The sequence below is a fragment of the Myotis lucifugus genome, unplaced genomic scaffold (genome assembly GCF_000147115.1).
Source record: "Myotis lucifugus unplaced genomic scaffold, Myoluc2.0 scaffold_624, whole genome shotgun sequence".
Taxonomy (NCBI): domain Eukaryota; kingdom Metazoa; phylum Chordata; class Mammalia; order Chiroptera; family Vespertilionidae; genus Myotis; species Myotis lucifugus.
In genome coordinates this window covers 170379-178207 of record NW_005871672.1, presented here as the reverse complement: position 1 = coordinate 178207, position 7829 = coordinate 170379, and positions in this window count along the sequence as shown.

Genomic DNA, 7829 nt, shown 5'->3' with positions numbered 1-7829 from the left:
TCATTGCCACCTGCCCCCTCCCCGCCCCGCCACTTCCCACGCCCCCATTCCCAGCAGCCTTGGAATTGGCCATTAGCTGACAGATACTTTTGAGTGTTACAAAAGTGGTGGCATTACCACGCACTACCTCATCTTCAACATGTTTCTAAATACTGAGACATTACATTTCTCATGCATTATTTATACCACTTCTACATCCAGAAAGGAAGTGAGGCTGATTATCTATACATTAGAAGAAGAGGCAAGAGGCAAAAAGTTAGTGATTTGATTTTTATAAAATTTAAGAAAGATATAGTAATGAGATCCCTACTATATGATATCTAAAATAATTTTTAAAATAAAAATATGTGAATTTATTTTTGTGATTTTTCTCAGAAATTTTGTTTGCTCAGAAAGCTTATTGCATTTAACATATTTGTTAAACCCATAATAAAATGGTAGTTTTTGCTTAAATCGCCCCCCCCCCCAAATTTTAGAATAGTTTTAGATTTACAGAAAATTTGTCAAGATAACAGAGTTCCAATATACACCCTCCCCACCCACCCCCAGTTTCCCTGCCATCTTAGGTTAGTGTGGTACCTTTGTCACAATTAATGAGCCAAGGCTGATAGACTTTTATAACTAAAGCCCATGCTTTATTCGGAGCTCCTTCGCTTGTGCCTGATGTCCCTTTTCTGTCCTAGGAGTCCATCCAGGATCACATGTAGTTGTCTTGTCTCCTGCGTGCCCCGTGACTATGAGTTTCTCCCACTTCCCTGTTGACGACCTTGACAGTGATGAGGAGTAGTGAGGCATTTGTAGAAGGTCCCACATTGGGATCTTTCTGGTGTTTTCCTCATGATTAGGCTGGGATTGTGGGGTGGGGGGGAGAAGACCCCAGAGGGAAAGTGCCCTATCATCAGGTCGTATCTGGGGCACGGACCACCAGCACGACTGGTCGCTTGACGCCAGCCTTGATCACGTGGCTGAGGTGGTTTTTGGTAGGTTCCCCTTTTCCATGCTGGATTTCTTAGGAAGCACGCCACTCATGCACAGTTCATGCTTCAGGAGTGGGGAGGTAGGCCCCCCTCCCTGAGGGCAGGAATCCACATGAATTATGTGAACTTCTGCACAGGGCATTTGCCCGTTCTACCTATTTATTTATGCAATCATGATTTATATCAGTATTTACTCATGCTTATTTATTTTATACTTTGGATTATAGTCCAATAGTACATTATGTATTTTGTTGCTTGAATTGGTCCAGCTTTGGCCTTTGGGAGTTCTTTCAGGTTGGCTCCATGTCCCTTTCCTTCTCCCATTGTGTGTGCATGTGTGTGCGTGCGTGCGTGCGTGCGTGCGTGTGTGCGTGTGTGCGGGCCTGCGCACAGCCTTACCTTTTGCCACCAGGAGATGCTCCGGACTCATGTTTAATTCCTGCCCCGTCTAGAATCAGCCATTTCTCCAAGGAGCTCTGGTTCCTTTTACTGGAAAGTGGTTTGGAAACGAAGACCTGGGCACCAGGCGCGGTTTGCTGCTGGTGTGTCACCTTTTTAAAACAAGCCCTGGAAGTCATGGATTTCACCTCTGCTGCTCTCACAGGCCCGCTCAGAATCAAGGAGAACACAGGCTCGTCCCCTTGCAGGCCTGTCATTGTCACACGGGAGAGCTAATGAGATGGGATATATCGGTGTCGTCATTGGAAAATACCATCTGTCACATCAGTGGTGCTGCCGTGCACCAAGGGCTCGTGTGTCACTTACAACACCTTCCATCCCTGTCTGGTTTCTGTTTTGCTTCAAAGAAGGTCTTTCTGAAGTTTGGTTATTCTTTCCTTCCCCCCCTCCAAGTGTGGCTCTTCCTGAAGATGGTCAGTTGGTACAGGGGCACATGACCAACACGAAGTCACACTGGGCATCAGTTCTCTGTCGTCCCTTTTGTCGGCACCCGTCTCAGCTGGTCTAGAACTGTCGTTAACACGTGTGTAACACTTGCTAATTGCTTTCCTTTCTTAGCGTTCTGCTCAGAGCTGGCTTGCAGCTCAGCCTTGGAGGTAGAATGTATTGTTTTGTTGTTGTTTTATTACCTGGGCCATTGCCTTCGCAGCAGAGATGTTTGCTGCTTACCAGAAGGCATGTGCACCCATACGTCCCATTCCCCTCCCAGTGAGGCCGGGCCATGTGACTGTTCATGGCCAATGGGCTGTGTGTGGAAGATTTAAAATCGTGAGTGCTGGCCGGCGTGGCTCAGTGGTTGAGCAGTGACCTATGAACCACAGTTTGATGCCTGGGTTGCTGGGCTTGATCCCCAGTGTGGGGTGTGCAAGAGGCAGCTGATCGATGATTCTCCCTCATCATTGATGTTTCTCTCTCTCTCTCTCTCTCTCTCTCTCTCTCTCTCTCTCTCTCTCCCCCTCTCCCCCTCTCCCTCCCTCCCTCTCTGAAATCAATAAAACTATATTAAAATAAATAAAATCAGGACAGCCACCCTCCAGGTGTTCGCCTCCTGTTCTGAGCGGTATGCCCTCCCCCGCCTGGGACTGTCACTGCCTGGGGACCCTCTGCCAGCCCACATTGCATAAGCAGCGCTAGTCGGGTTAAACCTTTGAACTCCTGAACTGTTCCTGCTGCATTGCCTAACCTTTCCTGCCTAATACACCTTTTAAATAGGGTGAGTGATACTGGATTGTCATGTACAGAATGATGCAAAATTTACTAATAGAAGGTGAGTTGGTTCAAAGAAAACCAGATGAATAATTTGCGAGGTGATACTCAGACATGGGAAACTCCTCAGGGCAGGGACTCGAATGACTGACGTTGGGGACATTACTGTGCTCTCACCGTGTTCCCTGCATGGGAACTCGGGCCTTTATTGGACTTGCCCAGAGCATAAATCTCTGTTAATTCCCCTGTGTTCCCTGTATGTCCCGAGGTTTAAACAACAATCACCAAAATCTCTTCATTAAAGCTGATTAGTCAAGGATTACATGAAAAGATCTGAATTTTCTATTTGATTTTAGAGCCCAATAGCTTGCCTTTGCCTATCGGGTTCCCCAGACGCTAATCAAGAGTGTGAACCTGGTGAGAGGGAGCTTTCAAGCCCCTCTGTGCCTGGGGTGCTACTCACAGGCAGAAGCAAATGGCAGCTGACTCAAGATGAGAGACCACCGGGCGTGGGAGCCAAGAGGGGAGGGGGGGTGTCACTCCAGTCAACACCCGCAACGCCGGGTGTGCCCATTAGTGACAACTGGGTCTTGGCACAGTGCTGTGCCTGTTGGAAACTGCTGAAATATTCATGTACTTGACCGTGTCTCTTCCGATTAGATGTAATAAATGCAGATTTGAACGGCCATATGTTTTATTTTGACGTAATGGTTTTAACCTTTATGGTGTGTGTAGCTCTCCAGTTCTCTGCCAGATTAGAAGTTAGCTGGTATTTGAAGTTGCGATGCGATTATTATTAGAGACTCCTTGGGACTGAACGAATAGGCAGTAATAGCTTTTTAGTTTGAAACCTACTGCTCTCATTTATTCCCTCTTTCCCTTCTCTTCTCTCCCCTCTCCTCCCTTCCTCCTCCTTTCTCACTTCTGTCTCCCTTTCTGAGTAAGTTGAATAATCTCTTTCAGCCTCAGTTTCCTCATCTGTAAAATAGAAATAATAGCAACACCAATGATGTTTAAATAGCCAATGGCCCCTGGCTTTTATAAGGAATACAAAAGCTACTGTGTTTGAGGCATTAGCTCAGTGCTTGGCACATACGGAGAGTTCAGTAAATGATAGCTGTTACCAGGTTATGTAATCTTTCTGAACCTCAGTTTCTCCATCTGGAAATGGGCTCATGCCATTCATTACACCACATAGTTGTGATGTCTGAAAGAGAGAATTAAGTGTTATTTTTATTATGGGCTCAATGAATGAATTCTGGGACTTGTGTGTTAGTCAGGGTAGGATCCCTACCATAACAAACTACCCCCAAATTTGGCCTGACGGGATAAGTTTATTTCTCCACGAGACCATCTCTGATGGTCAGGAAGCTCTGCCCTGAGCAGTCAGTCAGGGACCCTCACTCCTTCCCACTGAGGCTCCACCCTCTGCAGGGGCAGCAAGATCCTCTTCCTTTAGCCCAGGAACCGTTTGGATATTTATAACATCATTTGCTTAATATAAATTTATGTTGTTGTGAAAGAAGCTCCTAGGTTTATTGAATTTCTAGTCCTGTCTGTGGTTGCCTTGGTGGGGCCAGACCAAATAATTTTTAGGGCCTTATGTGGCCGGTGGGCCGGACGTTCCCACCCCTGCTTCAGGGAAAGAGGGTGGCGGATGGATCTCATGTGTGAGTATTTTTTTTTTTTTGTGTGTGTGTGTGTGTGTGTGTGTGGTTAATCCATACCCGAATATATTTTTCCATTGATTTTTAGAGAGAGTGGAAGGGAGGGGGAGAGACACAGAGAGAGAAACATTGATATGAAAGAGACACATCAATTGGTTGCCTCCCACACATGCCCAGATCAGGGCTGGGGATTGAGCCTGCAACCGAGGTGTCCTTGACTGGAATTGAACCCAGGACCCTTCAGTCCTTGGGCCAACGCTCTCTCCACGGAGCCAAACTGGCGAGGGCTCATGTGCGAGATTTTTATGGGTGGCCCTGACAGGGGTCACTTCTGTTCTGGCTCCAGTGGCCTCCCAGTACAAACCTGGCCACCAGGAAAGCTGGGAGATGGCATACCTGTGTGCCTGGGACAGCAAAGAGGATGCACCTCAGCCGCTGTGGTTTTCAGAGACACAGAGTGAGGGTCGCCAGCCGCTTCTGAGATTCTCAAGGTAACAACGAATGAGTCTGACAGTTTGAAGAGGCAGGGGAGGTAGGAAGAAGCAGAAAGGAGAAGCGCGGCCGGAGGTGATGGAGCCCTGAGTTCCTTCTGTGGCTCTGGGTCCCGGATGTTGGAGCTGCAACGTGGCCCATGCCCTACCCACCCTGCGTCCTTGGCCATTTTCTCCTTGGGAATTTATTAGTGTCTCCACCGTTGTGTTTCTGCTTCCATTAAAAATGTCACCAAGACACACGCTCCGCAGGATGCCACTTCAGTCCTCAGTGGGCATTTTTGCTGGATGGATCTGTTTTTTAAATGACAGCATCTGTTTGCTTGTACACACTGATTTCTAATTCTTCCCTTGGCAATTAGAGCAGGGGGTTGGGGAATGGTAACCAGCTGTTTGAATGGGGGGGGGGGAGGCAGTGATCTGATCTGTGAAGGAGTACCAAAGCCCTAGCCAGAAGCAGTAAAAACGGAACAGATGCCCCCAAATACAGAAGCCCGGAAAGGGACTTGTGAATCCCACTGCCAGCCCTGGAGAGACCACAGCCACACTGGGTGGGCCAGGACACAGTGGGGGAGGGGGGCACAGCGGGGTAGCTCAAAGGAGTGGACCTCAGCAAGTTGGACCCTCTGATGTGTCCCCATTTCACTCGGGGTGAAACATGAAGTCCTTACCAGGGTGCACAGGCCCCGCCGATGACCATGCCCTGTACTCCTCTGCCCTCACTCCCTCTGCTCTCGCCTGCGTCCCTGGGTCTGCCGCAGCCATCCGCCTCCGAGTGCTGGTGCTCCCCCTCGGGGTTTCTGGGCTCCGGCTTCTGTTTGGAGCTCTCCTCCCATCTGATGTCTGTAGGGCTCACTCTTCTTTCAGATCTGTGCTCCGGTGACACTTCTCAGAACCCCCAGTTAACGTCGCAGCTCTAGCATGCCTCCCTCTCCCCTGGATTAGGTTTCTTAACACAACCTTCCTAACACAGCATGCATTTAAGCTTTATTTCTGCCGGTTCCATACACGCTTCGTGATGAGAGGGGCCTCATCTTACCTGCTCCCTGCTGATGTGCGCTTGGCACATAGTAAGGGCTCAGCAAATACTTGCTGACTCACTGAAAGGATTTTCATTTGGGGAACACATCGTCGGTGTGTGTGTTACAGAAAGCCCCGGTCACTTAGGGGCACCAACACTATATTCTTGATCTGTGTAGCCTCCCAGGGCCTAGCCCTGAGCCTGGCACACAGTAGGTGTTCAATAAATGGTTGTTGAACAGAGATGACAGAATGACCCAAGATGACACTCAACACGCCCAAGGCAAAAACAAGTTGGCATCCAGATTCCTACTTTTATTCTTCGACCAACACCAGTGCCTGTGACCAGCAGCACCTCTCAAACACGCCTTCATGCAAGCACCAGGCTCCAGGCCCTCCATCTGGTCCGAGCCACCATCACCTCCCAGCCAGACTACAATAGTTCCTACCTGCTCAGGCTGCTACTCTAGCGCTGCCTACAGTGTGTTCTCCACACAGCCGCCAGAGGGCGCTAACAAACTCAGATCCTGCTGTTCCGCTCACCCTCCTCCACAGGGGCTTGCACCAGCACCCACACTCCTGTGATCCCGTGTGCATGGCTGATCTGCCTCCCTCACTGCGCTCGGCCCTCTGGCCTCCTCGCTTTCTCTGAACATCCCTCAGAGCCTGTGCACCCGCCGTTCCCTCTGCCTGGGGTGCCTTCTCCCTGGTTAGTTTCCAGCTGGTGCCTTATCCTTGGAGAGGCCTTCCCTGACCACCCCTGCCCCACAGAGAGGAATGGCCTGGTCCCAAGTGAGTCCCAGTGACCAGTCTGCCCTGTTCCATCTCCCCATCTGCTTTTGTACACGAGGCAGCATTACATTCTATACACAGCCACGCGCTGAATAGTGGCGGTTCAGTCCACGCTGGAGCGCATCTGACATGGTACACCTTTAGCCTAGGTGGCAGTAGGCTGTGCCGCCTAGTGTGTAAGCACACTCCGGACGCTCACAGCCACTAAGTCACCTAAACGCATTTCGCAGGATGCGTTCCCCTCGCTAAGCGGTGTGAGACTGTGTGACTTTATGTTTTCTGTTGTCCCTCCTTCCTCCAGTCCCCGCCCCCATTCCCCCCTTTCCTTCTCATCAAAGCAGGCAGCTGCTGCCTCAGAGGAGGGATATAGCAGAAGGCGAGAAGACAGGACTTTTCCTCTCTTAGAACTTAGGCTGCGGGGATTGAGGTGCCATGGAATGTCCCGAGGCAGCGTATCCTCCCACGGTAGTTTTCAGGAAGGAGAGCTCCCTGTGAGGTGGGGTATACCCAGGAGGGGTCAGCCATAATCAAGGACATTTCCCTGGCCGAAGCTGGAGACACGCAGCTCTTCTTGGTGGCCCCACCCATGCGGCCTTTCTTTGAGCCCTTTGCCTCTCTCCAGCCTTTTCCCCAGATCCTCCAGCTCCTCTCAGCGACAAGCTACCTAGGGAGCCTTCTGATATCAGAAATTCTAATATACGTGAATCTTTGGGAGGAGAGGAGGCAACAGGGTGCTCACCAAATACTTTCCGAACCTCCCTTCAGGGCGGGCGCGGGTGTGATGTAGGCATCGCCCCCCTCCAGCTCTCCTCACGTGTGATCCGGTCACAGTGACCCCCAGCAGACTTGCGGTTGAGATGAGATGGGGTCTGGCCAGATCTATGATTCCCAGACCCCCGTCCTCCTCAACCAGCAGGTGGAATGGTTGTTTCAGAATCAGACCATCAGTGGTCATGTGGCTTCTGCACAACTTGTGTGACCTCAGAGGGAGACTCGATTTCCCATCTCGAACAGGAATGATAACGATGCCGGCTTCTCAGGCCGGGGGTGGGGCAGACCAGAGTGTAAACTCCCCAGGATGACATGCCCACATTGTCTATGGCTCCACGTAGACCACGTGCCCACCCTGCACTGTGGTTCCCCGTGGACACTGTGCCTACCCTGCACTGTGGCTCCATGTGGACAGTGTGCCCACCCTGCACTGTGGCTCCCCCGTG